The sequence below is a fragment of the Macrotis lagotis genome, chromosome 8 (genome assembly GCF_037893015.1).
Source record: "Macrotis lagotis isolate mMagLag1 chromosome 8, bilby.v1.9.chrom.fasta, whole genome shotgun sequence".
In the NCBI taxonomy this organism is placed as follows: Eukaryota; Metazoa; Chordata; class Mammalia; order Peramelemorphia; family Peramelidae; genus Macrotis; species Macrotis lagotis.
This window is the reverse complement of record NC_133665.1, coordinates 22,355,596-22,370,177: the sequence shown is the minus strand read 5'-3', so window position 1 is coordinate 22,370,177 and position 14,582 is coordinate 22,355,596.

Here is a 14,582-nt window from a genome sequence, read left to right as displayed (position 1 = left end):
CTGTACTTTTATCTCTTCATTTATAAAATGAGGATAATAATTCTTATACTATCTAGCTCAAAGAGGGATTATGAGGAAAATAAAATTATATAAATGTATGTAAATATATAATTTTAGTGTAGCCTTTCTCCTTATCTCAGCATGTACTTCCAATGAGTTGGGTCCCCAGAAGCCTGGCTCTTTATAACTGGATCAGGCTTCTGAGAAGCAGCAGGGAAACTTTCTCTCTCTCTCTCTCTCTCTTTAAGGTTTTTGCAAAGCAATGGAGTTAAGTGGCTTGCCCAAGGCCACACAGTTAGGTAATTATTAAGTGTCTAAGGCCGGATATTAACTCAGGTACTCCTGACTCTAGAGCTGGTGCTCTATCCACTGTACCACCTAGCCTCCCCACAGGGTGACTTTCTAATACTATTGGTTCAGGCTCTCATTCCAATGTATTTTCTCTGATATCAATCGCCAGTACAGTTATATCATTGGATTGATCTAATGATTGGTATACTGATGTCATTTAGCCAGTTAATATCAATTAAGTTTTTACAATGAGATATTTACTGAGAAGATATACCAAGAACAGAAATACAAATATATTATACACAACTGGCCTCCCTAAGAAGACTCAAACCTAAAGTGATTGCTTCAAAGCATTTGTTCCACCAAATTCACTTCCACAAAGAGGGAGACCCATGGATGATGCTGCCCCATAAAAATGATATCTTGGCTACCAGGTCCAATTCACTGCTAAGCTGGATTTTATTGATTCTCTTCAATGGATTCAGCTACAAGAAAACTTTGATATCTCCAAAGAAAAAAATCGTGATTTGGCTGGCTGATTAGTAAATTTTGTGTGCATCGCTGTTTCTGGTTTAGCAGTTAATCCCAAAGGACCCTCTTTGCCATACTTGTGCATGCTCTGAAATCTGCATCGGGACTTGCATCAGACTGAGCACACTGTTCATGCTCATAAGGATGGAGCTGTCTTTGGCTAGTACTCTATTCCATTATTTTAGAGATTGTGAATGGATGACCTAAGAATCTAAGGCCTAACACTTTTTTTTTTTTCCTTCAGAATTTAGGTCTTTTATTTAAAAGTGAGCAGACAGGCCAACAAAAGGCTTTAGAGACAGAATAGAAAATCAGGCCAGCAACCAAAAAAAAAAAAAAAAAGGAAATTCCAGGAAGATTTGGTAGAGCCAGACTACCCCAATTCTGCTTCTTCCTACACCTACCCCCTTAGGATCCGTGAGCATTTGATTACTTCAGTTCAGAATTGTCAATCATCAATTCCTTAGTCCATTGCAGTGGTAGAGTTTAGTACAATTAAAAACTGAAGGGGTTCTTTTTAATCTAGAAAGGGCCCCATTCTCTCTCCCCCCCACTTCTATCAATTATTCATCTATCTCCAAAGTAGATACCAAAGTATTGATATACCATAACTTTTTTCATAAATGTAGTTTGATCTATATGAGCACAGTCCTTCAGAGCTAATGTAACCTTGGGGAGAGAAGAAACCTTGGGATATGTAGAGGATATTTCTGAGGATGGAGAGAAGTTCCTCAGAGCTGCTAAATGTTTAACAACTGTTCTGTGGGGAAAGAATATATGTATATATGACAGACTTTTAAGTTTAACCTGTATTAATAATATTTTTCTATCACTGTGTTTAGTCTAAATAATTAACAAAGCAAACTCTGGTTTATAGCATTTTCTGCTTTCTGAGTTATAAATATTCATCCTAAAATTTTAACAATGAAAAGATAGCTCATAGACTCTGGCTTCTATATCACCCTGGCTGCAAGCACAATTCCAGGTACATGTTAGATTCACTTACATGGATGGAATATAAATCTTTTAAATTTTTACTCTAGGATAAAGGCTTAGTTACTGCTCTGGAGGAAGATAGCACAAGTATTATTATACCCTTTTTGTAGCTGAGAAAATTAAGGCCCAGAGAACGTAAATGATTTGCCTATAATTATAAAATTGCCAAATGGCAGTGTTGGAATTTTAATCTCAGTCTCCTGATTCTGAATCCAGAGCTCTTTCACAGCAATCACCTCTACAGGAATCCAGAGGGCACTGAGAAGTAGTAACCTAATCCCTGTGGGCAAAATGTGTTTCATTTTTGTCTTTGCATCCCAGACCTGGCTCTCAGAAAAGTCTCTGAATATAGTAGGTGCTTAATAAATGTTTGCTGCTGATTGATACATACATTTATGGATCATCCACAACACCAGCACCATTGTCGGGGGAAGAGACAGAAATGGATTTCCACTTCATTGAACACCTTTATTGACTTCTAAGTGGGTATAAATGGTGCACTGTGGAGCATTTCTCCCACCTTTCTTTCTAGTCTTTCTAGCTCATCTTTCACAAAGCCTAAAGTAGAATGTGAGGAGGGGTTAGGTAGAGATTGAAGAGAGAAATGGAGCTTGATCTATCAAAAGAAGGCTTCATTCTGGGTACTTTTCTCCTCCTTCCTTCTCCTTCTCCTTCTCCTTCTCCTTCTCCTTCTCCTTCTCCTTCTCCTTCTCCTTCCCCTTCCCTTCTCCTTCCTCCTTCCCCTTCCTTCTCCTTCCCCTTCCTTCTCCTTCTCCTTCCCCTTCCTTCTCCTTCTCCTTCTCCTTCTCCTTCCCCTTCCTTCTCCTTCCCTTCTCCTTCCTTCTCCTTCTCCTTCCCCTTCCTTCTCCTTCCCTTCTCCTTCCTTCTCCTTCTCTCCTTCCCCTTCCTTCTCCTTCCCTTTCTCCTCCCCCTTCCTTCTCCTTCCCCTTCCTTCCCCTTCCTTCCCCTTCCCCTTCCCTCCCCTTCCCCTTCCCCTTTTCCTTCTCCTTCCCCTTCTCCTTCCCCTTCTTCTCCTTCTCCTTCCCCTTCCCTTTCTCCTCTCCCTTCCTTCTCCTCCCCCTTCCTTCTCCCTTCCTTCTCCTTCCCCTTCCTTCTCCTTCCTTCTTCTCCTCCTCCTTTCTCCTTCTCTTTGTTCTTCTCTTTCCTTCTCCTTCTCCACCTTCTCCTCCTCCATCTTTCCTTCTCCTCCTTCTTTTTCATCTTCTCCTTCTCTTTCTCCTTCTCTTCCTCCATCTCCTTCCTTCCTCTTCTTCTTTTCCTTCTCCTCCTTCTCCTTCCTTCTCCTTCCTTCTCCTCCTTCCTCCTCTTTGTCTTCTTCTTCCTTCCTTTCTTCTCTTCTCCTTCTCCTTTACTTCTCTTTCTCCTACTTCTTCCTCTTCTTTTTTACATAAAGTGTTTTCTTATTGAAAGAAATCTTAAAGACATGTACAATCAGGCTCAAGCTGTGTATTTCACAAACATGGAAGGGGGGGTGGGAATCATACTTAACCAAGGTCCATGCTGAACTTACCACCAGGTGGATATCTTCTGAATCTCAAAAATCTCTTTTGTATGGACTCTAAACAACTATTAGCTAAACACCACAAAGTGCTGCTCACCTAAAAGTGCTCACTATCATGTTATTACATCTTGCTCCTTTGGAAAAAGCCATAGGGACAGAGATCATGGTTTTTCAAAATTCTCATGAAGCATCCCCATAGACATTGTCTCCCATGTGCCAGACACTATGCACAAAGAATGAAACTGATCCTATTTATAAAGGTGACTAATTTAGTGCCAAATGCAAACAGCTGCTTAATGACTACTTGGATGACTTGACAGTTGAAGGTCAAAAGTCATGACCTTAGAGTTCATTCATTTTCACTGATGAGAAAACTGAGCTCCAGAGAGGTTCATCGGTTTGATCAAAGTCACACAGCCAGGCAATGGCAGAGTCAGAACCACAGCCCAAATTTCCTGACATTGAATCCAGAACTCTTTCCAGTGTGCTAACTTTCTAATTTTCTCTCTTTTCCTGTTTAATCAGTATTATAATGCAGGACAAATGAGACTTTTTTCTTGAGAGATAACACAAGAAAGGGTCTTATTTTCTCCCCATGAGAGTGAGCTCACTGCTAGGGAAGGAAACCTGCTCACTCTGGCCACCCTTTCTAGACTAGATATTTCTTCCTCGGAGGTGAAGGCTAAGAATTTATCATTATACATTTCATAAAAACTAGCCCTTATATTGGAGCAGCTAGGTAGCTCATTGCAATATAGCACCAGACCTGGACTCAGGAAGACCCTGAGTTTAGATCCATCCTCAGACACTTACTAGCTATGTGACCCTGGGCAAGTCCCTTTCCCCGTTTGCCTCCGTTTCCTCATCTGTAAAATGAGCTAGAGAAGGAAAAGTGGAACCAATGCAGTAGAAAACTGCCAAGAAAATCCCAAATGGGATCAAACATGATTGAAACAACACAACAACTCTTCTATGGGTTTTATGGTTTACCAAGGGTTTTATATTGACTATCATATTTAATCCTCATAATTCCATGAGACAAATGCTATTATTTTCCCCATCCTAGAAAGCTAAATCCCAGTGACTTGCCCAGGATCACAAAGCTCCTAAGTGTTGAGGCAGGATATGAACTGGAGGTCTTATTCTAGCTCCAGGGTTCCATTCACTGAGTCACCTGGCTACCCCCAGGATATGGATCTCCCCTCCCCATACAGTCACCTCCCCCTAACTGAATTTGCCCCATGCACAGTTTTAACTAATTACACCCCTATTTAATAAATATTTGTTCTCATAGTCATTATCATCTCATTATCATTTAAATTCTTGGGGCATATTAAAGTCTTGAAGGTGTCCAGTAGAACCCATTACATTAGAGGCCTGACCTGAGCCAGTCCTTTCACTTCTGACCAATCTCTGCGGTCATTTTCACAAAATAAAGGAGGCTCCGAATCCTTGGCTGTCAGTAAGCCCTGGCACTGGGCCCAGGTACCTTTTCCTCTATCCTGCCAGCTGGACCCATAGAGTGGCAACTGACTGAATCACAAGCCTGTAGCTCATTTTGTCCTGAACAAAGGCCATTAGGAAAGAAAAGACACATCTCTCAAACACATTCGCAGCTCTGTGAGGGGCTCTTCCTGAAGCTTCTCCTGTCACCCCTCAGAGTGATTAAGTTGACTAAAATTTAATTGTGTTGACAAAGGATCCCAAGACTTTGTAGCCATGCAAGGTATCTGAGAGCCTACAAAACTGAGCAAGAGAAATCAGGAATTGCAACATGAAATGTGATTTTTTTTTTTTTTGCTCCTCCCTGAGTTTCCAAAGCAGGTCAGAGAATAGGTTCAAAAGTATGAAAAGAAAGGTCATTTATCATCTGTTCTCCATAAGACTCTGATTACTGGGAAAGGATATTCTGAAATGTTGGAGAGAAGGGAAGGAAAGCCAACCACAGTCCCTTCAGTCTGCTCCCAGGCTAGCTGTGGCACCATTTCTCAATGGATTCCAAGAAGCCATAATAGTGAATATTTACTTGTTTATGACTTCAGGGGAAAATGAACAAGTATAGTAATCTTCCAGGAATTTTAATAAAAGACTGCCTCATGCTCTAAGTGCCAGAAATAAGAACCAAATGTGGGCCATTTTCTTCCCAGCTGTAATTACAGAAATTAGAGAGGCAGAAAACTCAGCTAGTCAGCTGGTGTTTCTTCCTGTCCGAACAGGACTATGCCCCACACTCCCTAAGGTGACACCATTTAAATGACCCTGATTGAGGGCAGTCCTTACCGGAGGGAAGCCAGACCTTTCACATACAAGGCAGACATTTGATCCTCAGGGCTGCAAGGCAGACCTTAGGCCATGGTGAGGAACTTGGGGATTTACAGATGTTAAATTAGCAACAGACTTCCCAGATAAAGAAACAAGGGTGAAACCCAAGCAGCCCAGTGCTGTATTTATTTATGCAGAGGCAATCTCTGTTCTTCTGGTCCAGGGAAAAGAGTAGGCTAATGTTTGCTCCCTCTTCCCCTCTTACCACCCTCACTCTGCCCCAGCTTTAAGAATTTAGGCTTAAAACCAAGAAGAAACCTTAGAGATCACCTGGTTCTTACTCTTCATTTTGCAGCCAGGGAGAGACTTGCCCAAGGTCACCCGGATATCCAGTATTCACTGCCATAACCACTGTCAGAAAAATCCAAAACCAGATTTGAGGGGCAGATTTATTTGAGACATTACACTCAGGGCAGATCAGGACACTTGGTCCCTGCCTTCAAAGCAATACTGTCAATGGGGCATCATATCCAGGGCAAACCTGATGAGATATCTTGAGTTTTGTTTGAAATAGAAAAGAAGCTTAATGGCCACATTGTCCTTGACTTTTATTATTGTTCAGTTGTTTCCAGTCATGTCCAATTCTCCATAACTCCGTGGGGGGAGGGGGTGGGGGTTCTTGGCAAAGATATTGGAAAAGTTTACTGTTTCCTTCTCCAGTTCATTTTACAGATGAGGAAATTGAGGCAAACAGGGTTAAATAACTTGCCCTGAATCACACACCTATCTGAGACCAGATTTGAACTCAAGAGTACATTCTGAGTCCAGGCCCAACACTCTATCCACTGTGCTGCCTAGCTGTCCCATTCTCCTTGGGTCTAGTGCTACCATATGAAAAATTAGTCAGCCAAATAGTTTTATTAAGCACTGTGCTAAACTGTGGGGATACAGAAAAGGTGAAGACATAGTACCTGCTCTTTAGCAGCTCACATTCCAATGTAGCAAATAACTGCACATTCAAGATATATACATGATAAATTGGGTAATCCCAGAGAAGGGGACTGGAGGGTAAGAAAACAGAATCACTTAGAAATGCCTCCTGCAGACTGTGGGATTTGGGGAGTTTTGAGAGAAGCCAACAAGTCAACAAATATTCATTAATCATTTACTACAGGAAGGCATATTCTAATGGATGAGACAACTTGTCAGCAGCCATGTACCTACAAGATATATGCAAGATAACTTGGAGGGATAACAGAATTAGGAAACCAAGAAAGATTTCTTATAAACAGTGAGATTTCAGCTAAGAGTTGGAGGAAGCCAAGGAATTCAGGAGATACAGAAAAGGAGGGAAAGCATTATGGGCATGGAGATCAGCCAGAACAAAAGTATGGAGATAGGAAATGTGGAAAGAACATAAAAAAGACCTGTATAGCTGGAGTTTTTAGTGGGAATAAAGTATAAAAAAGATTGGAAAGGGAGGAAGGAGTTGTGAAAGCTTTTAGTGCCAGAGGTTTTTATATTTGGTCTGGGGAAACAAATGATTGTTGGACAAGGAGGGTGGGGATGATTTAGAAGGTTATTGTAGGTGAGAGGCAGTGTGAAGATGGCAGCTGTGTTTGGCAAATAGAAAGGGACATACAGGACAGATGTTGCCAATGTAAAAAAAAGAGCAGATTTGACACAGATTGAATATGAGGGTTGACTGCAAATGCCATTGAATGCAGCAGCAACAGTATGGATGAGCAAAAGCATAAACTCACATTTCCTCCCTTAAAACCTAAAGTGGGTTCTGCATCAATAACTTCTTCTTACCATGGATTAAACATTTCCTTTTTTTCGTTGACTCAGTAACTACAATTTGGAAGGGAACAAAAAAGTCATCTTTTCTATGGACAGGAATCCTCTTTGAAATATTCCCAACAAATAGTTAATATCATCTCAAAGTCTTCCAGAGAAAAAGAGCTCATTCCAAGCTTGATCCAGAAAAAAAAGAAGGGGGACTACAGGTACAGAACACAGAATATTTTTTAAAATAAAGTTAATATGTCAGTTTTGCTTTCCCTTTCCCCCTTCCTTTTTCTTCTTTTATTCTTTACCATGAGGAATGATTTAATGGAAGGGAGAGAGAGGGATCAATATCTTCAGAAATGAAGGTGATAAAAAAAACAAAAAGATATCCTTTTTTTAAGGAGTTCATTATATCCCAAAACAGATCATTACCCTTTTAGACAATGTTAATTATTTAGAGATTTTTTCCCCATTATATTGAAATGAGATTAAAATTTCCACCTATCTTCCATATTTAATTCTTTAGTTGTCAGAAAACAAGACTTTTCTCCTGTTATTCCCTTGTTCATAAGTGTTCAGTGGCTCCCCAGTGCCTATGGAAAATGATGGAATTCAAGACCTGCCATAATCTAGTTCAAACTCTCTCTAGCCTTCTCTCTTACAAACCTCTATGAGCTATACTAATGATTATGAGCTCCTTGAGTGGAGGGGACATCTTTTATCTCTTTCTGCATCCCCAGTGTCTAGCACAGTGCCTGGAACAACACGTAGTAGGTGTTGAATAAGTTTTTATTTACTAACCTACAACATAACACTTTTCTTCCATTCAGTTACCTTTTCCCCTCCATCCAAATCTATTGTGTGCTCCAAAAACATGTCACACTGGTAATGGTGTGTATAACTATTGAATAGATTAGTGCCAGACTTGAAGTCAGAAGATTCATCTTCCTAAGTTCAAATATGACCTCAGATACTTCTAGCTATGTGACCCTGGGTGAATCACTTACCGTTGTTTACCTCAGTTTCCTCATCTAAAAAATGAGCTGGAGAAGGAAATAGCAAATCCTTCTAGAATTTTTGCTGAGAAAACCCCAAATGGGATCATTAAGAGACAGGGCAGCTAGGTGTTGAAGTAGATAGAGCACTAGTCCTAGAGTCAGGAGTACCTGAGTTCAAATCCAGCCTCAGACACTTAATAATTACCTAGCTGTGTGACCTTGGGCAAGCCACTTAACTTTATTGCCTTATTAAAAAAAAAAAAAGAAAGAAACTGAGGTACAGGGAATTTTAGGGATTTTCCATGTCACAGATTATGAGAGATAAACACCTCCTTCAATTTCTGTTTTTTTTTAACTGCAAAATGAGTTACTATTAATATTTTTTTCACATGAGTCTTCTTTCCTTGGTCTCTTTGAGTTCTAGGTCTAGTAGGGGTATAAATGACTCAAAAGATATCATAGTTTACTAGCATTTAGGACATAGTTCTTATATATTATTCAGAATGGCTGAAAAATCTAGAGTAGATCTCTCTTTTGATTCCAAACTTTTCCTGCACTTCCCCAGCTCTATGCTATTAATTATGTTGTTCTAGACTTTGTATCCTTTGTTCTCCTCCTTCCCTGCTAAATTCTGGTCCATTCATTGTATTAACTCTATATATAGAACATGGCTATTTCTCTATCTAGTCTAAAGCTGAGAGGTTCTTTGCAAAATATGTTTTCCAGGAAGAGAAGAGCATACAAGTTTGTAAACTGTGGAGTATAGTGGTAGGTCTTACTCAATATAAACTCAAATGATGAACTTTTCATTTTTCTAAGAATTTGAATAAGGAGTTAGAAAGTGGTATGACACCACTCACAAGATAGACCTGATAGTATATCCTTCCCAATATCGCAGACAAGATTCAGCAAAAAATCTGGAGAATCTGAGAAAAGGAATGACTCATTTCATCCTGGCTATTGATGATGAACAGAGAAGACTGGGGTCTGTTTTCTGCTCAGAGTTAGCAGGGGAAAATGGTCCCAGAAGAGAGATTGGAAAGGTTATATATTACAGTGGATGAGATCAGCTCCCTGGAGCAATCAAATCCTTTTTTCTGGGAACCTCAGGGCTATCATCTCTCCTCTTCTTTGCATTATTTAATTTCTATCCACTTGTCTTAATGCAACAAATCATTGCTTAAAATAATTATGTCAGTCAGAGATTATCAGCTAAAATAAGCACATGCCCCTTCCTGGAGTGATGGAAATTATAACCAATTCCTCTGTTGCTGATTTTCTCCCCTTCCCATTAGATCTCATTAGTGAATCAATTAGTTGAAAATTGATCATTAAAACAAATATCAGTACTTGGTCCCATTAATGGTCATAATGAAAACTCTACCTTGTCACCTTGGTTAAGCCAGTGAGGCAGAGACCCAGTGGGGTCTCTCTGGTTTGTCCAGGTACCTTTTCCCCTCCTGCAAGTGTCAACTGCTCCACTTAGCTTTTTTCAATGTTTCCTTCACAGAGTTAGACTCCAGCGGAGCTCCATTCCCCAAAGGATCTCTTTTCTGCTTTGTTTTCTGACATAGCAGGTTGGACAAGTTTCAGCAATCACCACAGGGACTCCAGGCCTAGTTATCCCTGTCTGTTTCTATCACTGCTTTTTGGATTGCTTGTCTGAAGTTGCCCAGAGTGGCCTAATTCAGGACTTGGAAACACTACACAGAGGCTAATCAGGGATCCTTTGGAGAAACAACTGAGGCTGAAAGCTGAAGACTGCAAAGAGGAGTTTTGTTTCCAAATTTACACATTTGGCTGAATAATTCAGATATAAAGGAGTCAGAAGAGTGTATTCATAGAAACCATCAAGGAGGGCCAAGTGTCAGAAAGACAGAAGACAAAACACCATGAGGGAAGAAGAAGAGGAGAGTCAGGCATCCTTTCCCACTCATTTTTCCCTTCAGTATCTCTCCTAGCCCAGAATAGCCAGAAGTCACTTATGCTTCTTGATTGCCCAACCACAGCTCAAATGAGATAGGAGATAAATGAAAGTTCATTTCCAGGGCAGATGTCAAGGCCCAAAAGTCCAAAGGTGCAGCACGGAGTGGATGTCAAAGCCCAGACCTTCTCAGTTCACTTCACCAGGTCAGATGACAGTGCCAGGAATCTATAGTGAATAAAGGCAGGGAATATGGTAAAGCCAGGAGAACCTCAAATCCTATAGGTCCTTTGTCTCACTGGAGAGGGGAAAAAAACCGGAAAGAAGGAAAAAACCCCAGTCAAACTAATCAACATATCAGCTAAGTTCTATATGATATGGAATGTTCTACCCCCATAGGTCCTACCTTTGCTAAAAAGGGAGGGAGCTACATTCTCATCTACCATTATTTCTTTTCCTATGATAATCTTCCTTCATAAAGACTAAAATGAGCTTTACCAGATTCAGAGGAGAGAAGGTGAGTTGCCTTCCATATTTTTGGCAAAACTCAAAACTGTCCTATTACATTATGGCAGATTTGACTAAAAGAATTGTACTTGAGCACCTAGGTGGTGCACTAACCTGGAGTCAGAAGGACTAAGTTCAATGCAGTCTCAGATACATAAGTTCAAATCCAGTCTCAGACACATAATAATTACCTAGCTATGTGACCTTTTGCCTTGTAAAAAAAAAAAGCTAAAAAAAAAAGAATTGTAATCATTGGATTTTTAAAATTATTTTCTTTTTCTCCTTCTTATCCCCACTTGACAAGAATTAAGGAAAACCAAAATCCTTTTAAGAAGTATGAATAATCAACCAATACAAATTCCCATATTGCCTGTGTAAAAATATGCATCTGTATATTTTATGAATCTCTCACCTACTGTTCTCTCTGCAAGTAGATATTTATCAGTTTTCCAGAATGATCATTGATCATTGCAATGATCAGATTTCTTTTAAAGTTGTTTGTGTTTACAATGTTGTTATTGTACAAAGCTGATTCTGCTCAGTTCACTGTATCAGTTCAAGGAAATCTTCCCAAGTTTCTCTGAAATCAATCCTTTTGTAATTTCTTATGTCACAATAGCATTGCAATGGATTGTAAAGTATAATTTGTTTGAACATCTGGTGAAAAATTTCCAGGTCTTTAGCCACAACAAAAAGGAAAGGATTATAAATATATTTGTAAATAGAGATCCTTTCCCTCTTTCTTTAACCTTTTTGGGAGAATTGACCTAGTAAAATATATTTCTGGGCCAAAGGATATACATAGTTTAGAATTGCACTCATTGGTAAACCAAACTATTTCCTCCTCTCCCCAACTAAAGTTCTACTCATTCTCTGCCAACCCAACCCTATCACCTCCACTTTATTTTCTTTTCTCATGGAAAGCACTGATTAAATTCCTAGCTTTTGTTTTGCTTGGGTTTTACTACTTTCCAGGCATACGTGTCCTGGATCCCTGGCCCAGTAGAGAAATGGTTATTTGGCCAGACTTCTTAGAAGAAGAGAACAACTATCCTCTTTACTCTGCTCTCTTTTTTTTTTTTTTTTTTGCCTAACTAGGAATCAGTGAGGGAGATGCTAATTAGATTCATGGTTAACCATGACTGGGGGCCCCTTAGCAGTCAGGGGCAAAACAGACACACTTTTACAGCAATTAGCTTCTTACAAACGATTAGCAATTTACAGTCATTAGCACTGCCACCACTCTAGAAGTAATAATCAAGAGACAAACAAACCATATGACTCAGAGAAAAACTTTCATGAAACACTACACTCTGGTGTAGTCTGATTCTAGGTATTCATTCACCACTTTCAACTGACTCATAACTATTTCATCAATGGGATTCCCAGGCCAAATAGCCTCTTTTGTGTTTTTTTTTCCTTCTTTAAAGGGCAACACTAAGCCTTTCTATTTCAATGAAACATACAGGACTTTTAAAAGGGAACTCCCCATGACAAAGCACACAGTAAGGATAAAAGATAGTCTTTAAGGCAAAAATCAGTTAAATCACAGTTTAAGGAAGCATGAGATTTTTGAAGATCCCTGTTGATTCATGGAAAACTCACCAAGAGACTTTTCGGCATGGATTGGAAGGGGATGATTTCTAAGTTCTCTTCCAACTCTGTGAATCTGCGTACTGTGATCTGAAACAAATATTGTCCCCTCACCCTTCACAAGCACATTTTTTACATTAAATTCCTCAAGACTTGGAAGTAATGCCCATTTATCTAGATAGAAGTAAGCTAACTATGAAATTAGGTTTTCAATAAAGACAATGAAATGGAAACATCTGTACTTGTTTGGTAAAGAGGGATATTGGAAAACTAGAATGATGAACTGATGATGAATGTTACTGAAAGGAAGAACAACAATGATAATGATAGTTACTTAGAATTTACATAGCATTCATTGCAAAGCAAACCTTACATGCATTATTTCATTTGATTTTTATGATGACTCTTGAGATAGATGCTATTATTACTCCCATATTGTAGAGGAAGGTTAGATGATTTGTCCAGGGCTACCTAATGAAGATACTCTAGGACCTACCCATCTGGTAACAACCTCTCCCACAGGAGAAGTGTAAGGTTAAAAAGGGGGGAAATCTAAGGTCCTTTCTAGGAAAAGTGTCCCAAACAGCAAAAGAGACCCAAGAGCTTTATACTTTCTTGCAGACTATCCTGAATATTATTCCATACATTATTGCCCAGGAATTGAGTTTTCTTCTTCCAATAGAAACACCACATCAGAGGAGAATTGGGCCCCAAAATAGTTAAGTGTAATCATTATTGGTTTCTTGAAGAACTTTTTGGAAGGAAAGGGACACTTTGATTTAATTATTTTTCATTTTTAAAATCTATTTTCCTCTATTTAATAACTTGGATATGTCTTTTATGTTAGAACCATTTCCTTATATTTTGTTAGAACCATTTTCCTTATATCCCTCCTATCTTTTGCAAGAAAGTAAAATTTGAACAACACCAACAGTATTATGTAATAAAATGAGAGTACTATCTCTGAATTCAGAGGTTCTAGGTTAAAATCATACCTCTAAAGCTTACCACCTGTATGACCTGTATTCCAAGCCCTTTATACCATGGCCTCCTCCTACTTTTCCCATCTTTTTTACACCATATACTCCTCCAGGTAATCTTTGATCCAGTGATACTGATCTCCTGAATCTGGATATACCTGGAATGTTATCCCTCTTCATCTCTGCCTCCTGGCCTACTAGAAGCCTTTCCTGATCCCCCTTAATTTTAGTGACTTCCCTCTGTTGATTACTTCTAATTTATCGCAGATATAACTTGTTTGCTTGTTGTCCCTCCTATTAGATTGTAATCTCCTCAAGGGCAAAGATTGCCTTTTGTCCTTCTTTGTATCTGGTACGTAGTAGGTGCTCCATTAATACTGACTGACTTTTCTGGGCTTCAGTCCCTCATCCACAAAATGATCAGTTTGGATATGACCTCGGAGATTCCTTGCCTCTCTACATCCTTGAATAAGGCTTTATCAGGTCCTTTGGAAGGGACAGGGGAAGAATGAAGAAGCTGACTTTTTAGAAGACTTTATAACTTGCAAAGCACTTTACATATTATCTCATTTGATCATCACAACCAGTAAGTAAAACACTTTTCTTATCTCCATTTCATAGATGAAGACTGAGTCTAAGAGAAGTCTAGTGACTTTGCCAGGATCACACCACGGCAGAATCCTAACCCTGTTCAGGCCCTGTATACTAATGCACTAAATAAAGCCTAGTTGTCATCTGTAAATATGAGCTTACCACCCCAGAAATCAGGATTCAAGATTGAAGCAAACATCTTAGAGGTCAGGCTAAAAGTCTACAACTTGAACACAGCACCTTGGACCACCTTGGGGATGCTGATCTTAGATGGTTGGAAAACTCCTCCCACCCTTTGCAGCATAATTCTGCCAGTCCTAGCGGATTCTCTACCTTTGCATGGACTTTCTGCTGACTATAACTAGCTTTGGGGCAGGAAGCCAATTGTCAGACAAGGCCTTGGGCCCTATCCAGATGCTGTCATAACCTCCTTAAGCTTTTAAAACACACCCCAACTTCAAAACCCTTTTGATGTGAGTGGGAGTTTGGAATGCAGAGGGGAAAGTTGAAAATCAGGTTAACCAAACTCAAAAGTGGCTTCCTTCTTTTAAGGACATAGATAGGTGAGCTGTCAGATGATCACTGAAAAGGGCTCA